Consider the following 18,848-nt stretch of genomic DNA (forward strand, 5'->3'; position numbering starts at 1 on the left):
ATTGGTTTAGGCCAGAATCATACAGTATACGTCTTCTGAATCCTTCTGCTCAGGGATTATTCTGAGATTATTCTATTATTCTTTCCTCCCTTACTGCACAAGAAGCCAGAAGTCTAATAGTGAGGAAATGTTTCTTGCCATTCCAAAGCAGAAATGCCTTTACCCCAAAGAAATACCGTGTGTGTGTGTTGTGTACCTTCAAGTCGTTTCCGACTTATGGTCATGGGTTTTTTTGGCAAGATTAGTTCAGAAGAGGTTTGCCAATGCCATTGCCTTCCCCCGAGTCTGAGAGCGTGTGAATATTAATTGGGAATATGGTTATTTCTTTAAACAAATATAAAAGGAAAATATTAAAAGGTGAAAATTAAAACATCTTCTGTTCACCTTATATTAATAGTATAATTCCTGCTCATTCATGAGGCAAGTCACACGCTCTCAGCCTCAGGAGAAGGCAATGGCAATCCTCTTCTAAACTAGTCTTGCCAAGAAAACCCCATGATAGGTTCGCCTGAGGATCACCATAATTCAGAAACTACCATACTTGAAGGCACACAACACACACACACATACACGCACACTGTTGTCAACCACACAAAAATCTCTCCCCAACGTGTGCAGCTGCATGCAAGAATGAAGTCTCCTGCTGCTTCCTCTAGCATCAATATTGCCCTTTCCTGCTGCCCTACCATGTGCTACAAAATTGCTCAGGTGGGCTGGGATTCTCTGAAGAAGGAACCATGAAAAGCTCAAGCCAGAAGAGAAGCAGAAGAGAGTCCTGAGAAACCTGCTGATATTATTTAGTTTGCTCTTACTTATGTTTATTATGGTAGCAGATTCCACTTGTAATTCCCTTCCTTGCAATCAATAGCTTCAGTTTAATGAAGTTAATTCTCACACAGGGACATTTGACTCTCTATGGAGAAGCTGTTGAAAAGAGACTCCTCTGGCATGTAATCTCCGGTGGTAACATGTACTGGCTGCAGGTTTCAGAACTGTTGGGAAGACCACTGAGATTCTTGATGCAATGGTGGCAAACTGGCAACCCCTGTGCAAGCCCTGAGGAGGCTGTTTCACCAGCATTTCTGTGACAAACGTATGCTCTGAGGCAGCATCCGCACTGCAAAAATAATCCAGGTTGACACCACTAGAGAATTTTGAGATTTGTAGCTTGTTATGGCACCAGAGCGCTATAACACTATGTGCCATTTACAGTAGCTTTCTGACAAGGCTAAAATGTCTCACAAAACTACCATTCCTGGAATTCCATAGCGCTGAGCTATAGCAGTTAAAGTCGTATCAACCTGGATTATTTCTGCAGTGCGGATGCTGCTCTCCAAATGGATGTTGCTGGTAGGATGGACAGAATGGCTGCCTGAGCAGAAACTGTGGCTTCAGTCCAGCATTTGTGAAAAGGAACTGGTACCACTGAACACTATGGAGCTGCCTTCATCCCATCCACTGCTTCCCCTTTCTTAGTCAGGCTGGATGTAAAGACTCTTTTTTCCTTCCTGGATTGAATTTGAGAACACTCCCCTCCCTCCAAACACACACACACACCTCCTTTTTCCTCCTCTTTTCTACAACAAGAACTTGTCTCTAAGTCTTGTACTTTCAGGATGGGAGTGGGGATGGGAGATGGCACACAGCCTACCTTCTCCCAGCATCCCTGTCCTGGTTTAACAGGTGTTCTTAAGAAGGATGAAGGAGCCGTTTCTTTAGTTAGATGCTGACTTGACTCACCCTTTCAACCAGCTTGTCAGCCTGGGCAGAATTTCCTGGATGGTGTGAGAGAGCAAGGCCAAGATTTTTAATGATTATTATGATTATTAATCCAAGCACCGCACCTAATTGCCAAAAGAAACATTTGAGTGCATGGAGACTGGCCAGGAGCTGGGGTGTGTGCAGGGGTTGGGAAGGATGGTCGTCACCGTTGTTGGCTGTGTCCATATCCACAAAAAGCGCACAATAGCTAGCACTCATAGAGGGCAGTTGGGTCCAGACAGCTGCACCAATTACTTTTCTTGACAGCACTATGTAGATCTGTATGCAGCTAAAGTGGTCCATGGAATCTGTCTCTTGGGCCTAGTACAGACCACCGGTTTGCGGCAGCCTGGGGCCAATTCTAGGGTTCCAGAGCACGCAGCATCCACATGCTCTGGAACCCTAGCATGTATTAGCGACACCATCTTTATGCAGTGCCATCCATATGATGTGTGTTTTCAAGACATGTCTTGTGTGACACATCCAAAAGGCCTTAGTTGCACAGGCTACCATATTGGGCTTTAGTTGCACAGGCTACCATATCACCATTTATAAGCTGAACCCAGGGCTCTCTGTTTGCAATGGCTCACTTGAAGAGGACTACAAATCAGAAAGACGTTTGAGACAAACAAAAGCAAAACCTCTTCATTTCCAATCAAATGCTCAGATATTCTCAGAATAACATACCCTCCCTTTCCCCTCACTGAAGTGAACGGCTACTATTTCCTCCTTTAAAAGTAAGATAATGGAGACTGCAATCAAGAAATCAGCAGACTAGGAGTTGGAAAGGCAGCTAAGTAGGAACTAGACAAGATGCTGACACATAAAGATATATCATTGAATACTAAAGTTAGGATTATCCATATCATATTTCCAATTTCTTTGGCCATATCATGGGAAGTAATGACTCGCTAGAAGAGACAATAATGCTTGGCAAAGATAGAAGGCACTAGGAAAAGAGGCAGACCACAATCCAGGTGGATAGACTCCGTCAAGGAAGCCACAGCCCAAGTTTGCAAGACCTGAGCACGGCTGTAGATGACAGCATTTGGAGGTCTCCATTTCACAAGGTCACCATAAGACAAAGTTGACTTGACCAGCAATTAACAAGAAATTGTATATGGACGTGATCCTTCCTGTATATTGAGTTGAAGTGCAATGGAGACAGCGAGCTGTGTACAAACCACATAATGCCCTCTTCCAAACTCCAAAGTTAATTCAGAGTGTGAATGATCAAAATATGTCTTGCATGTGGAACAAGATATTAGGCCAACACAGCACTAGACCACAGTCCTCTCATATGTAGTGCTTTATGAAATTTTTGAAGTACAACCCCCATCATCCCTAATATGTATGGTACTTAGCAAGATGGGGAGGGCTATGCTAGGGCTTTATCAGGTAAAAAGCACATCCTCTGGCTACATTCCTGATCCAAACTGTGACCAAGACAATATGACTGTTTTTAAGCCAAGTAAACTAGCTATCCAATAGCAGAATGCCCATGTCCACTCCACCCACACCTATCAAGTTTTCTCATCCTGCAACACTGTGTCTCTTGGGAGATCTGCCCAGACACTTAAAGATGCACAGCAATCCCCTGAAGTGTCAGCCATTGCCCTCTGACCTAACAATATTTCCAGCATTTCCAAAGCTGCTAGGTATGGGACCGTTTGAAGGGAAAAAACAAGGGTCGGCAGGTGCATGAGGATGCTAGATGCTCTGTCCAAAGTGGTTGGCAATACTGAAAAGTGAGAGAGAGGAAGCTGGTGCTGAATTGGCACAGCGGGTGAGATTTTTTTTGTGTGTGAGAGAGAGTAGTTTGAGAACACCTACATGAGGAAGAATTCTCCCCCTCAAGCTCAGGTATGTTGAGCCGCACAGCTGTTGGCTTCAATTGTATGCATGTACGCATGCACACAAACGTGTGGATAAGACACACACACAACCTCATTTGCTCTTCCAGTCATACACATCCCTCCTTGAGGGCAAAGTGTAGCTTGCTGTACCAAAATCCTATTCTAGCTTCCTTATGTAAATATTCTCCAGTCTAACATGTCTTCTCAGGGCAGTGCAAGTGGCTGCCTCCAGGACTCTTATCTTTTTAAGAGACCTCACAGAATCAAACAGTTACACAGTCCACCCCCATTAACTGAAGAAAACCTATTAGGATTGCCAATTGAGGATTATCCTTGCCCGGAAGTTTCCAAATCAACACCTGAGATGCAGGAATAGCTCCTGGTGATATTAAACATTACACATTAAGTACCAACATGGCTTAGCTACAGGGACTCAAGCCATTTTACAAATTATTAAAGCGAGTACAGACAATATAGCAGAAACTGTTTGGTTTCTTTGTGTGTGCTTGTGCTTGTGTGTGTGTGTGTGCCTTCAAGTTGTCTATTGATTTGTAGTGACAACATGGATTTCATGGGGTTTTCTTAAGCACAGAATACTCAGAGGTGGTTTGGCCAGTTCCTTCCTCTGAAATATGGCCCACAGCACCTGGTAATCTTTGGCAGTCTCCCATTCAAGTAACTAGCCAGGGCTGATTCTGCTTAGCTTCCAAGATCAGATAGGATCTGGTGCCTTTAAGGTATTTAGGCTATTTCTTTTTATGCATTACTAGTTTTTCTGATGGGCTAGCATGACATACTGGTTTGAGTGTTGGAAACCTGAATTTGATTCCCTACTTGGCCATGGAAACCCACTGGGTGACCTTGGGCAAGTCACACGCTCTCAGCCTAAGGGAAAGGCAATGGCAAACCTTGTCCGAACAAATCTTGCCAAGAAAACCCCATGATAGCATCACCATAAGTTGGAAATGACTTGAAGGCACACAACAACAGTTTTTACTGAGGGCGGCAGGAGGAGGTGAACAGAGATCCAGGGAAGTTACTTATAAAATGTAATTGGCTACTGTTATAGTTCCAAGCTGCCACTCCAAAATAGTTAATTGCACTTATATGTATAACTTTAATGAAGTTTTTACTTCTAGGTTTCTCATAAATAAATAAAATTGTACTTTTTAGTTTGTTGTTGTGTGGCTTCATGTTGTTTTCAGTTTATGGCCCTATCACAGGGTTTCTTGACAAGATGTGTTCGGAGGGGGGGTTGCCTTTGCCCTCTTCTGAGGCTGAGAGAGTGTGACTTGCCCAAGGCCACTCAGAGGGTTTCCTTGATTGAGCAGTGATTTGAACCCTGATCTCCAAAGACACTCAAACCAAAAAATTTTGATTACATCAATATTTGCAACAGAGGTGGAGGCTGAACTTGCACTGTAATTCAGTATTCCTCCTCTTCCAATTGGTAAGGCCATACACACCAAAATACAACCAGAAAGTTAGTTACATTTCAAATGGCATGAAGCTGTCCTTTCTTAAGTTCTAATTGCAATGTAGCTTAGTTACATCTTTGTTTCTTGAAAAGGAATACAGAATGACTGTATTTGTAATTTGTTCTTTACAATTATGTAGCTACCGTAGTTCCTCCCTGGCTCTTGGAGAGTATACAGATGTGCTGTTTGCAGTGGCAGTCACACATTTATGCTACATCTAGTACAGTGTGTCCCTTGACATGGTCACTCTGAGTGTCTTTCACTCAGCAGTCTCACGTAGTGCTTTCTTCGTTCTGTGGTTCCTTATGGAAGATTGCTTAAATATGTGGACTTGTGGAGGTGCTACCTCACAGGCGCAGCCCACCTGCTGGAAAGTGTGTGTAAGAGAAATACAAGCTTTGCAATACCTGTGCATTCAAAACACAAAATATGTACCTGTGCCAGGGCTCAGTAGCTGGTTAGCCATGGCTCTGTACCAGAAAACACATTTGTGACACAAGCACAAAGCATGCATGCTATTTCATAGGGCATTTGTTTTCAAATACTTATTAACTCCAAAACAAGTATTTCCTTGTTACAGGGGAAAAATAGCTTCCAAAATATAGCAATCTGTGTGATACAGTATACCACTCAAAGTGATGAACTAGGACTTGGGAGAGCTGGTTTCAAGTCTCCAAGGAGCATTGGGTGACCTTGTGCCAGTTACTCTCTTTCACCCAGACCTATCTTACAGGGTTGTTGGGTAATAGCAAGTAGCAATAGCAAGTACATTTCTATACCGTTTTTCAGTGCACTTAAGCACTCTCTAAGCAGTTTGCAAAGTGTAAGCTAACTGCCACCAACAAGCTGAGTACTGGATAAGGAGAAATATAGATAAGGAGAACCATGTGAGTTCATTGGAGGAAATATAACTAAATCCTAACCCTAGCCCTAACCAAACCCTAACACTAATTGATGATGATGATGATCATCATCACCACCACCACCTCCTGCAAAAAATAATAATAATAAAATAAAAAAAGAATATTCAGAATTTTAAAATTCAGTACCAACCAGCTGACCAGTTCAACATTCAAGTTACACTCACAATCTCAAAGTACAACTGATAGTGGTAGTTCAGGTATCCTTAAGCAAAGAAATTCTACTATTATATGCAAAGAAACTCTACTACTAGATACTATTAGATGAGCAAAGAAACGCTACTACTTTGACACAGACTGAATACATGTATACACACACACACACATCTGTTGTGGGGGAAATAAAATCTAATATACCAATGTACCAAGCCAGAGCACCAGAGGACTACATCCAGACTCTCAAGCTTGCCAATATTTTGCCAGGTGCTAAAAAGCTACACTTTTTGAATGTCAGACTTTTCAGTCGCTTTTATAAGCATAGGACCTCTCAAGAAAAATAACGAGAGATAGAACATAGTGAGGAAGGCGGGATAAATTAGCTTTTTCTTCTCTAGGATATTAAGCTAGAATCCTGCTGGGGCACAACTGTACTGTTAAAATCAATTGGGCAATTGGTTGGCCTTTTTGGTTAAGGGTAGTCTTTATTGTAGCCAATAACTTGGCAAGTTCACACAGACACACCACTTTTTTGGACTTGGTGGGTAGGTGGGTGGAGAGCTCATCTACAATGCACAAGAGGGGAACACAAGGCTGTAGTGCCTGTTGCACAGTTGGGTAACCTAGCATGAAAATGCCACCGGTGTATATATTGGAGCTATGCGAAAGTACATAAGTACGTCTCCTATATGATCCACCCCATACATCAGGTCCTCTGTCAGACATTGACTCCAGTCAGCCGGGAATAGGTCAGCAACTGTCAGCCAGAGGACTTTTTCTTTGGCCGCCCCTAGACTGTGTAATGACCTGCCGGAAGAGATTTGGCAGCTGAATGCGCTGTTCAAATTTAAAATAGCATTAACATGTAGTCTCTTCTGTCCAGCCTTTCCAGATGATTTTTAAATTGCAAATTTTAAATGATGAATTTTGAAATGTGAATTATTTTAATCATTGAATCATAGAATCATAGAGTTGGAAGAGGCCACAGGGGCCATCCAGTCCAACCCCTGCCATGCAGGAAATCCAAATCAAAGCATCCCTGACAGATGGTCATCTAACCTCTGCTTAAAGACCTCCAAGGAAGGAGACTCCACTACACTCCGGGGGAGTTTGTTCCACTGTCGAACAGCCCTTACTGTCAGGAAGTTCTTCCTAATGTTGAGGTGGAATCTCTTTTCCTGCAGCTTGCATCCATTGTTCCGGGTCCTGTTCTCTGGAGCAGCAGAAAACAAACTTTCTCCCTCCTCAATATGACTTCCTTTCAAATATTTAAACAGGGCTATCATATCACCTCTTAACCTTCTCTTCTCCAGGCTAAACATCCCCAGCTCCCTCAGTCGTTCCTCATAGGACATGGTTTCCAGACCTTTCACCATTTTAGTCACCCTCCTTTGGACACGCTCCAGTTTCTCAACATCCTTTTTAAATTGTGGTGCCCAGAACTGGACACAATATTCCAGGTGAGACCTGACCAGAACAGAATACAGTGGCACTATTACTTCTCTTGATCTAGGCACTATACTTTTATTGATTCAGCCTAAAATTGCATTGGCCTTTTTAGCTGCCGCATCGCACTGTTGACTCATGTTCAACTTGTGGTCCACTTAGACTCCCAGATCCCTTTCACATGTAGTTTCAGTCAGCCAAATGTCCCCCATCCTATATCTGTGCATTTTATTTTTCTGCCCTAAGTGCAGTACCTTACATTTCTCTGTGTTGAATTTCATTTTGTTAGCTTTGGCCCAGCTTTCTAGTCTATTCGGGTCATTTTGAATTTTGATCCTGTCCTCTGGAGTATTAGCTATTCCTCCTAATTTGGTGTCATCTGCAAATTTGATAAGTATGCTCCCAATTCTGTCATCCAGGTAATTGATGAAGATGTTGAATAACACTGGGCCCAGGACAGAGCCCTGTGGGACCCCACTGCTCACTTCTCTCCAGGATGAAAAGGTGCCATTGTTGAGCACCCTTTGGCTTGGGCCAGTCAACCAATTACACATCCATGTAACAGTTACCTTGTCTATCCCACATTTTACAAGTTTGTTTGCAAGAATGTCATAACAAACCTTGTCAAAGGCCTTACTGAAATCAAGATATACTATATCCACAGCATTCCCTTCATCTACCAAGCTGGTAATTTTATCAAAAAAGAGATCAGTTTAGTCTGGCATGACTTGTTTCTCTGAAACCCATGTTGACTTTTTGTGATTATGGCATTGCTTTCTAGATGTTCACAGACTCTCTGTTTAATGATCTGCTCTAGAATCTTTCCTGGTATAGATGTCAGACTGACTGGGCGATAATTGTTGGGATCCTAATATGTATGGGTTTTGTTTGTGCTTTTAAAGTGATGTGTGTTTCTAACTGATATTGTGTTTTTAACTGATGTTATTCATTTATTGCTCTGTTGTTGCTCTCTGCCTCAATCCATGGGGGAGAGGAGGGTAAGAAATAACTACTACTACTACTACTACTACTACTACTACTACATGGTAATTCCTTTTAATCAGAGTAGCTTAATTCAAGCATCTTCATCGTAATTGCTAGCTGGATGTTCTCCTCCTGCTCCCACTTTTTCAAATGACTCACACATACCTGGTAAGACCTGGTTCAGCCCAGATCAAATTCCACACCAAATGCCATAAAGGAGGAGCTAAATGCACACAGGACACAACAGGAGTATTACCTAAGAAAGGGATGGGGACAGAGATGCAGTTATGTAGGTTTAAGCTTCGCCCTTAACATCTTCCGTACCCTTTTCTTTTTTTAGATAATGATAAGTAATGGTTTGCATTCTTCATGTGGTTTGATGGTGGCCCCTGTGTAATACATATGGTTTCAATACCCCAGTTTGGCCAGGTTTTACTTGGATCCTTGGCCTATTTGGACCATAATCTGGACCAAATACTAAGCTTTTTTAAAAAGTAGGGGCTCGTCTGCACTGTAGAAATAATGCAGTTTGACACCACAATACAGAATCATGGGATTTGGAATTTTATGAGGCACCAGCATGGTTTGGCAGAGAAGGCTACCAATCACAGGATTCCATAGGATTCCATAGGAAGCTGCCTTATTTCTGCACTGTAGAGGTGATGCCTCTACATTGTAGAAATAAGGCAGCTTCCTATGGAATCCTGTGATTTATTTTTCTCACGTTTAGCTCCAAAGGTGCTGCAAGATTCAACCTGAATCAGGCAGTTCTGTACAGAAAGAAGTACTTCAAATATCCCTGTTGAAAACATTTAGGATGCTATTTCATCTATGGAATATAAAATGCTTTTCACCATTTTGAAATCAAGGAAATCAAAACAAAGGACTCCCAGCCAGCCTCTGAAATGGAAGGAGGGAAGTTGCTAGCAAGCATTTAAAAAATAAATAAAATAAAAATTATGTTAGCGATCCTCCCACTGTTAAACCAACTTTCTGATTTAATTTCTCTAATGCTTCCTCAATTCAAAGACACAAACAGCAGCTAATCTAATGGGTGACTGGTCAGGGAGCCAAAAAAGCAGGTGGTTGAAACTTTCACATCAGTATCATGTTTCTTTAATGCCTGGAGAGCTGGACTGTGGTCAATTGTGTTCACAACAATGCAAAATGCGTGTTCTGTTCCTCGCTGCCATAGACATCATAGTTCTCTCAGTTGCAACTGACTGATCTTAAAAGCATCTTCTGACTTATGGCAACCCTATTGTGGGGTTTTCTCAGCAAGATTTGTTCAAAGGCAGTTTGCCATTAGCTTCCTCAGAAAGCGTCAGCCAGTGGGTTTCCTTGGCTAAGCAGGGATTTGAACCCTCATCTTTCAGAGTCTTAACCCAGCACTCAGACCAATATATCATGATGGCTCATAGCCTGAATTTACCCTCAGAGGATTGTTCTTTATTCATGTTTCTAATGCACTTGGGGAGAGCCAGAGTGGCATAGTATTTTGAGTGCTGGACTACAACTCTGGAGACCAGAGTTTGATTCCCCATTTGGCCATGAAACCCACTGGATGACCATGGGCAAGTCACACTCTCTCAACCTCAGGGGAAAGCAATGGCAAACCTCCTCTGAACAAATCCTGCCAAGAACACACCATAAAAGGGTTTCCTTAGGGTTGCCTTAAGTCAGAAACGTCTTGGAGGGCACAACAACAATAGATTTGAGAGGGTGAAATCCCCAACAACATCATATTTCTCTGACTTGGTAGTTTGACGCTATGGGTGAACTATCCATACAACCAGGGTGACCAGATGTTCTAACCGCAAAGGAGGACAAGGCACCACAAAATATAGGGCATTCAAGAAGTATGTAGAACATTACAAAATAAAAGCTAAAAACACTAATAAAAATGTAAATTCATGCTCCTTGGTCATGCTCAAAATGGAGGACTTTTAAAAATCCCTCCTGGACAGAAGCTTAAAGTGGAGGGCTTGTCCTGGAAAGGGAGAACATCAGGTCACCCTGCATACAATTATAGAATAGAAATGGATAACTCACCTTTCCAGGTCCTTTGCAGTACCTGCCACTGCTCAGAATGGTCAGGAGACCTGATTTTGTTATATATATATATATATATATATATATATATGAATTAAGAGACAGAAAGCCTCTCGAACCACTAGTCACACCACTCAGTCATATCAGTCCAGTGCACCAATACTTCACCTGGTTGCTTGTAGAGAAACAAGTCTGGCAGGTTACAGCCTTATAGCACAACTACCTCTCTTCCTGTACATAAATCCATCCAGCCCCACCTCTTCCTATCTCCAAACATCCCTTTTTTATTTAAAAAAATGAAAAATAAAACGTATAATACATCATGCCTGTCTTGGTGAAGCTTCAGACGTTGATTGGTTAAGCTAAGTCTATGTTGTTCAAGGAACAAAAATGTTTTCAATCCATTTTCAGGGACAGAAGGGAAAGGTGTCCGTTCGGCCAGGATGAAAATCTCACACAAGGGATGTCTCAGAATTGGGAAGTAATCTCAAGCACATCCCAAAGCATAGAGTCAAGAAATTTAAAGACAAGGGACAACTCCATATAGCATGGGAGTTACCCCAACTGTGCCTGATAGGAGCAGATTTTCCTGCTTTTACATTTTCAATTCACGTGACATAGGCAAAGATCAGGAACAAGTAGTAATGACTCCAGTAAATACTAGGCATTTTTCTTAGCAACCTATGCATCTAAACTACATAAGGACTAAGAGTCAAGATGCTTGAGGAAATATTGCTCATCCAAAACATCAACAAACTTGGAGCCCACTGGAGACACAGTCCCGATTCCTGTAATGGTATTTGCTAAAGATGGATTGATCTTTCAGACTGCCACAGTTGACACACCTGACATCTCACCTGTGGACCTAACACTCAAATCCATCTTACCTGTGGACATAATAAACCATTACTTGTCAGCATCTATTGTCATGAATTTGGGATTTCAACAGCAAGAAGAGGCAAACGCTTCGAGTTCTTGCTTGTTTATTTGGGTTAGTTTTGCTTGGTGAGGTGGTGAAAACAGACATGTATAGTCAAGTCCAGAATGCTAAGATGAGCTTGTAGCAATGGCATGAGAAAAATGCCATAAGCTAGAAGATGTAAACATTTCTCAATGATGTCAAAGGAGGTGGAAGCACTGCTTCTCATGTACCAAAACTGGGCACATAGAATCATAGAGTTGGAAGAGACTGCAAGGGCCATCCAGTCCAACCCCATTCTGCCATGCAGGAACTCACAATCAAAGAATCCCCAACAGATGTCCATATCCAGCCTCTGTTTAAAGGCCTCCAAGGAAAGAGACTCCACTGCACTCTGAGGGAGTTTGTTTCACTGTCGAACAGCCATTACTGTCAGGCAGTTCCTCCTAATGTTGAGGTGGAATCCCTTAGAATCACACATCTTTGTCACAGAAAACTAAACTTCCAGTTCTGTCTTATTTTGTCACCTGCACCACTATAAACAGTAACCAAAATGAAACTGTGACTCCCAACAAGATCCATCAAATAAATAGGAATTAAACAAGAGTTAGGGCTGGTGGGTGAAATAAACAGGCTGGCCTTCTATCCCTTTAGAGAATCACAGAATCTGGAAGGGGCTGCAAGGGTCATCTAATCCAACCCCCTGCCATGCAGAAATACACACCTATAGCACACCTGAAAGATAGCCATCCATCTTCCAAAGAAAAGGAGTCCCCTACCACTACCTCCAGCAGTCTATTCCACTGTCAAGCAGTTTTACAATAAAGATATTCTTCCTAATATTTAGGTGGAATCTCTTTTCTTGTACAGTTGTCCCTCCATATTCGCTAGGGTTAGGGAAACAAAACCCCCTGAATATGGAAAAAATGCAAATAACAAAAACACTGTTTTTACCTGAGAGGACACCTCTCTAGGAATCTCTAGGTCCTCCAGTGCAACTCTGTGGTCAATGTCCAACATACACTGACCATAGAATGGCATTGGAGTAGCTACAAATGGTCTTTCAGTGCAACTTGTAGTTAAAGTTGACCACAGAGTTGCACTGGAGGACCTAGACAGTCCTAGAGAGAACATATTAATGAAATCCGTGAATAATCAAGCTGCAAATATCAAAGCCGCAAATATGGAGGGATGACTGTAATTTGAATCCACAGGCTGCATCCGATCTGCAAAAATAATGCAGTTTGACAACACTTTTATCTATGGCAGCTCAATGCTATGGATTTGTAATTTGTGGTGTCACCAACGTTCTCTGACACAGAAGGCTAAATATCTCACTAAACTATAAATCCCAGGAGTTCATCGCATCAAGCCATGGCAGTTAAAGTGGTGTCAAACTGTTTTATTTCTGCAGTGTACATGCAGCCCCAGTCTCTTGAGCAACAGAGTTGGGTAAGTTGTGTAAAAGAGTGGATTTCAGCAGGTCTTGCTTGTCACATAAGCACTTATTTTTACCCAGCAATCCTAAATAATCAATTGGTTCAAATGTGTCTCCTTTCTCTGGAACTATTGGTTAAATTTAGGTTAATATCGCCAAATCTCCTCTGCTTGCCATATAGTTATTTTTTCCTGCAACCAAAAACAGCTAAGACCAAAATATAAAAATAAACCCAGTATATCTATTAATTTTTCTCATTGTTACATCCCAGCCAATGTCATATCCTGGGGTGGAAAATAAAGTCCCATGCAATTTTTTAATGAACCATGAAGCAGAGAAGCAGACGTGACGCGCTCCAGTCGTCAGTAGCTTGGCTCCATTCAGGAGAAATGCAAACTTCTTCCATTGGAGGGACATTAGAAACTAATTTGGAGTCAGGAAATGCAAGAAATGTACATTTAATTTTATCTGGTTTTATTTCATTTTCATTCAACATTGTTTGTTTGTTTTTTGTCTCTCCATATTTATGTAGAACACACTTCCTTCTGCACAAACAAATACGGTACTTGTTTGGATATGGGGTATTTTTATATTTTGCAATCCACTGAAATTTATACAGTGCAAATGTATTTATCATGGTGCCAGATTTAAATTTAAAAAGCAAGGTGTGACAGTCAGATCTAGAATCATAGAAACATAGAGTTGGAAGAGACCCCAAGGGCTGTCCAGTCCAGCTCCCTGCTGTGCAGGAACTCTCAATCAAAGCATCCCCGACATGCAGCCTCTGTTTAAAGACCTCCAAAGAAGGGAGCATGTTCCACTCTCAAACAGCTCTTACTGTCAGGAAGTTCCTCCTAATGTTGAGCTGGAATCTCTTTTCCTGTAGCTTGCATGATGCATCCATTGCTCCATATTCTAGTCTCTGGAGCAGCAGAAAACAAGCTTGCTCCATCCTCATTATGACATCCCTTCAAATACTTAAACACTTACTTAAATACTTAAATACGTAATTCTTAAAGTTACAGTTTTATTTAACTGTAATCCTGAAGCCAACTAATTCCTGTCTGAACACAAAGTAGGTGACCAAAATTCCCTAGGATGGAGCTAGGACAGTTACATTTACTACACAATCCTATGTGTCTTTACTCAGAAATAACCTGGGTGTGTTCATTTAGGATAAACATGCATAGGGCTGCAGACTTAATGAGGATTTAACCTTCTATTCAAACCACTTTAGAGGCAAGCTCCCCAAGATTTGCTGGACTCCAGCTCCCATCAGCCCCAGACAGCAAAGCCAATGTTCAAGATTATGGGTGCTAGAATTTAGCAACATCTGGAAGACCGCAGATTCCCCACTCCTTTACTCAGACATTATGTTTTGGTGGGTTATTTGTACAGTATTTGCAAGCGGTAACTTAATAGCATGCATTTCCTTCCATAATTTAGATTTCAAGAAAAAATACAATGAGCACCTTAAAACTACTAACATGCCAGTGTAAACATGCCCAAAGAGCTATGCACTGCTATTTATTTGTAATCCGCATTGATTCCCTCGGGAAAAGGCGGAATGTAAATAACTTATTATTATTATTATTATTATTATTATTACTACTACTACAGTTCACTACAGTTTTGGAAGTGCCTGGTTAGATTGGCATTGCCTGTATTCGTTATGATACTAATTAGCTATATGGAGTAGGAAGTGATGATGATTTTTAGAAACAGGTCATTTTCTGTATGAGGTGGAGATGAGTCCCCACTATCCCGTCATTCATGCTGGATTCAACTTTGTCATGTTATGACTGCAGCCTGAGCCATTCACAAGCAGCAGGTTTATAAGCAACAGATGCTCAGCTAGACTCAACAACGGACCTGCAGATTCTTTTCAGCGTATTTTATGAACTGAAAGCTCAGTTATTTAGACAAACCATCAGATGTCAGGAGGGTTACTTTGTTGGACTCAGATTCGCCAACCAGCATGGCACTGAAAACAGAATGAAGTAGACTAACATGTAAAGCTGGCTTGGAATAGTGGTTTGAGTGTTGGACTAAGACTGGAGATCTGGGTTCGAATCCCAGATTGGCCATGGAACCCAGTGGGTCACCTTGGGCAAGTCACACTCTCTCAGCCTCAAAGGATGCCAATGGCAAACCCACTCTGAAGAAGCATGCCTAAGTTTCACCTTAGGGTCCCCATAAGTCAGAAACAACTTGAAGGCACAGAACAACAAGTGGTTGTGAATACTGAACAATTACCTGGATTTACTTAAGTTACACAAGTCACAGGGTTTTCTTGGCACGTTTCTTCAGAGGGGGTTTGTCATTGCCATCCTCTGAGGCTGAGAGAGTGTGACTTGCCCAAGGTCACCCAGTGGGTTTCATGGCCCAGCTGCAAATCGAACCCTGGTCTCCAGAGTCATAGTCCAACGCTCAAACCACTACCTCAAGCTGGCTCTCACTTTCAATCCTATTCTTAGCTTAATTATGTTTTTCATTTTTCCATGATACAAATCTTACACCTTTTATCCACTCTTAATCTGTACTCTGGAAAAGTCAGCATATAAATAGTATCATCAGCGACATTGCGTAAAAACGACAAGTGCCACAAAATATTGCCATGGGACAGGGATGAGAAATGCAATATGGCTGAATGGCAACACCCGCCATCCCTCATCACTGGCTGAGCATGCCAAGGCTAATGGTTTCCATGGCCATGTGAGGATTCGAACCCTGTTCTCCAGAGTCATAGTCCAATGCTCAAACCACCACACCGCACTTGTTCATAAAGTCAGTATACGCAATTCACACAATGCAGTCTAGATTTCTAAGAGGAGATCCATGTGCTGTCATAGGTTCCCTTAGTCACACAAACGATCTTCTACTTCTACTTCCCTGCACATCATCCAGAAAACACTGCACAACCAATGGTGCTGGGCTAGATTTCGAAGCAAATGTCCAGAGTTTATTTTAACAGAATGAGAAGGCAAGTGCAACAGGCCTTTCAATACATTTTAAAGCAGCTAAAGCAACATGTGGGAGGGAGCATATCTGGAAGACCATTAAGTGAAGTAGCTCAAATGACCCAGCTCTATTGTCACAAACAATGAACAACTGGGTCTTAGGAGGGAAAAAAGTTGACTCAAGCAAGTGAGCCAAGCTGTATGGTAAAATGAAACCTTGGAAACCGGGTGGCCCAACGTCCTCCTTTTCCAGGCCATGGCTTCCACTTTCTCTCCAGGAGGAATTCCAAAATGTCCTCCACTTTGAGCAGGACTAAGAAGCATGCAAACATCCAGAACTTCCTAGCCGGCACGGCCACTGGCTGCTTTGGCTGGAGAATGCTGAGAGTTGTAATCCAAAAAATAAATAAATATATTTTTCTAAAGTCAAGTATGAGGGCCAGAGGAGTGTAATGGTTTGGCGTCGGGTTAGGACACTGGGAGACCAAGGTTCGAATCCTGGCACAGCCATGGAAAGCCACTGAGTGGCAAGTCTCACACTCTCAGCCTCAGGGGAAGCCAATGGCAAACCTCCTCTGAAGAAACTTGCCAAGAAAACCCTACGATAAGTCGGAAATGACTTGAAGGCACACAACAGCAAACAACACAACTCAAATGCCCCACAAAGGTTTGTATTTGCAAACCACTTTTTCCCTTAGGCTGTTTCTCCATAACTTTCTTAAAGAAATCAAGTTTTCTCTGTTAAGAAATATTCAGAGTTTGCCCACAATGGAAAGGCGGCTACAAAGAAAGCCGCGTCTCCCATGATCAATCATGCAGAGTGGTATAGAACTGAAATGGCACATGGTCATTGCACTTTTCCTGGGCTCTGCACTCACACATTGAACACTGTCTGACAAAAAACAACCCTGGCAACCACAAAGCAATGCTTTCACAAATCAATCTAAACTTTGACAGTGTTGTTTGCCCTTTGGGAGGGTAGATTCTGCATATATCAGGCAACGCTTTCAGAACAAAAAACTCCTGCTGTACTGTGAACCCAGTCCCATGCCTTTCTCCCTCTGGCTGGTTGTTGTTAGTGTTGTCATGTGCTTTCAAGTCATTTCCAAGTTATGGCAACCCTTAAGGCAAACCTCTCCTGGGGTTTTCTGGAGTTTTCTTGGCAAGATTTGTTCAGAGGGGGTTTGTCATTGCCATCCTCTGAGGCTGAGAGAGTGTGACTTGCCCATGGTCACCCCGTGGGTTTCCATGGCCCAGCTGCGAATCGAACCCTGGTCTCCAGAGCTGTAGTCCAACATTCAAACCACAAACCATGATGGCTTGCTGGCCCTTTAGCAAAGCACTACAACATCCAAAAGCCACAGAACAGCGATGCCTTCATTGGGACAACCAACATGCGTAAAATACATGTTGCAGTACTTTATGCATTTCAGCCTGGGACATGTATTTTATGCAGGTTTGTTGGCCCCCTAAAGAGATCGCTGTTTTGTGGCTTTTGGATGTGATAGTACTTGGCTTGGGCTAGACAGCCAGGTGCCCTTCCCCAAAAGCAAGCCAGGCAGACAAGGCATGATGTCCTGGGAGGGAAGCAGTGCTGGGCAAAGCGCCCTCCTGGCTCCAGGCAGCAGGGCTCCTCTTCCAAGAGGGCTGGGGCCTTCCTCGTCTGCTGGGACTGCAACTCCCATCTGCCCCCGCCGCCAGCACAGCCAAGGCTGAGCAATGCTCTCAGCTGCAGACCCAGCACCCAAGAGCTCCGCTGCTGGCGAAGGGGAAACCCCACGAAAGACCTTGGCCAGACTTTCTGCCAAGTGCCATCTGTTTCACCTGGAGGTCAGGCAGCCAGAAGCACACCCCCCCCCGCACTTTGACTGGCTAGTCCATCATCCCCTTCCCCAGCACTTTCTTAATAAAGTAATAAATGTGCATTTGCATTATATGCTTGGCTCAGCAAGCCCGATCCTCCGCCCGATCCTCTCCCTGTCCCCCTCTCCCTCCTGGAGAAGATCCTGTGCCCAATTCTCTCCCACTTGGGGTAAATCTTCCTTGGGATCCTATTCTTCAGTCCCACCTGGAGTAGATCCCGCGTGGGATCCTATCCCCCAATCCCATCTGGAGGAGTTCCTGCTTGGGATCCTACTCTTCGATCCCCCCTGGAGTAGATCTTATGCGGGATCCTACTCCTCAATCCCCCTTGGAGTAGATCCTAGGCGGGGTGCCATCCCTCGATCCCGAGGGGAGTCAGTCGATCGTGCGCCCAACCCTGTCCGCCCGGAGTCTTCCCCGGAGCCGCTCCCCCGGGGGCTCCCTACCGACCTGGCTGCTCCCGAAGGCCTTGCTGTCAAGTGGCAGGCTTCCCTGGGGGGCCCTCCGGCCTCAGCGCCTCCCGGATCCCGGAGAGGAGGGCTGGCTGACTGGCTGGGACCAGTCCCGCTGGGGCTGCTGCCCCTCCTTCCTTCCTTCCTTCTTTCCTTCTTTCCTTCCTGCCTGCCTGCCTCCCTCTCCGCCGCCTCCAGGTGACCCTCCAGGGCTGGCGCTCCCCCCTGAGTCCCAGGAGTGGCAGCATCCCAGCTGGGGATGGATGGGGCCCCCAGTCCTGGCCCCAGGGATGGGCCTTTGGCATCGGATCCTAGAACCCTGGAGTTGGAAGAAGACCCCATGGGGCCACCCAGTCCCTGAGTCCCCCCCCCCCGGAGCAGATCCTAGGCGGGAACCTACTCCTCAACCCCCCCCCCAGTAGGTCCTTCTGGCTGCCATGCAGGAACTCCCCCTCCAAGCCCAGGGCAGTCCTCCCGATCCCTTAAAAGAACAGGAACAGTCAAAGAAAGACCTGCCCGACACTCCGCAAAGGACAAGGGCATCATCATCATCATCATCATCA

At 43.6% G+C, this 18,848-nt stretch overlaps 1 protein-coding gene across 2 annotated transcripts in view; it reads right to left on the bottom strand.

The window, feature by feature from the left end:
• NCMAP (non-compact myelin associated protein) overlaps positions 1-18,450 on the bottom strand; it is a 28,486-nt gene extending 10,036 nt beyond the window's left edge. For both annotated transcript variants that reach the window (XM_089479052.1, XM_089479050.1), the window contains exon 1: positions 18,284-18,450. The gene's annotated coding sequence lies outside the window, so the exon portion shown is untranslated. The remainder of the gene's footprint in view (positions 1-18,283) is intronic.
• Positions 18,451-18,848: the final 398 nt, after the last annotated feature.

The sequence above is a fragment of the Sceloporus occidentalis genome, unplaced genomic scaffold, assembly GCF_023333645.1.
Source record: "Sceloporus occidentalis isolate IW3139 unplaced genomic scaffold, rSceOcc1.0.p SCAF_13, whole genome shotgun sequence".
NCBI lineage: Eukaryota > Metazoa > Chordata > Lepidosauria > Squamata > Phrynosomatidae > Sceloporus > Sceloporus occidentalis.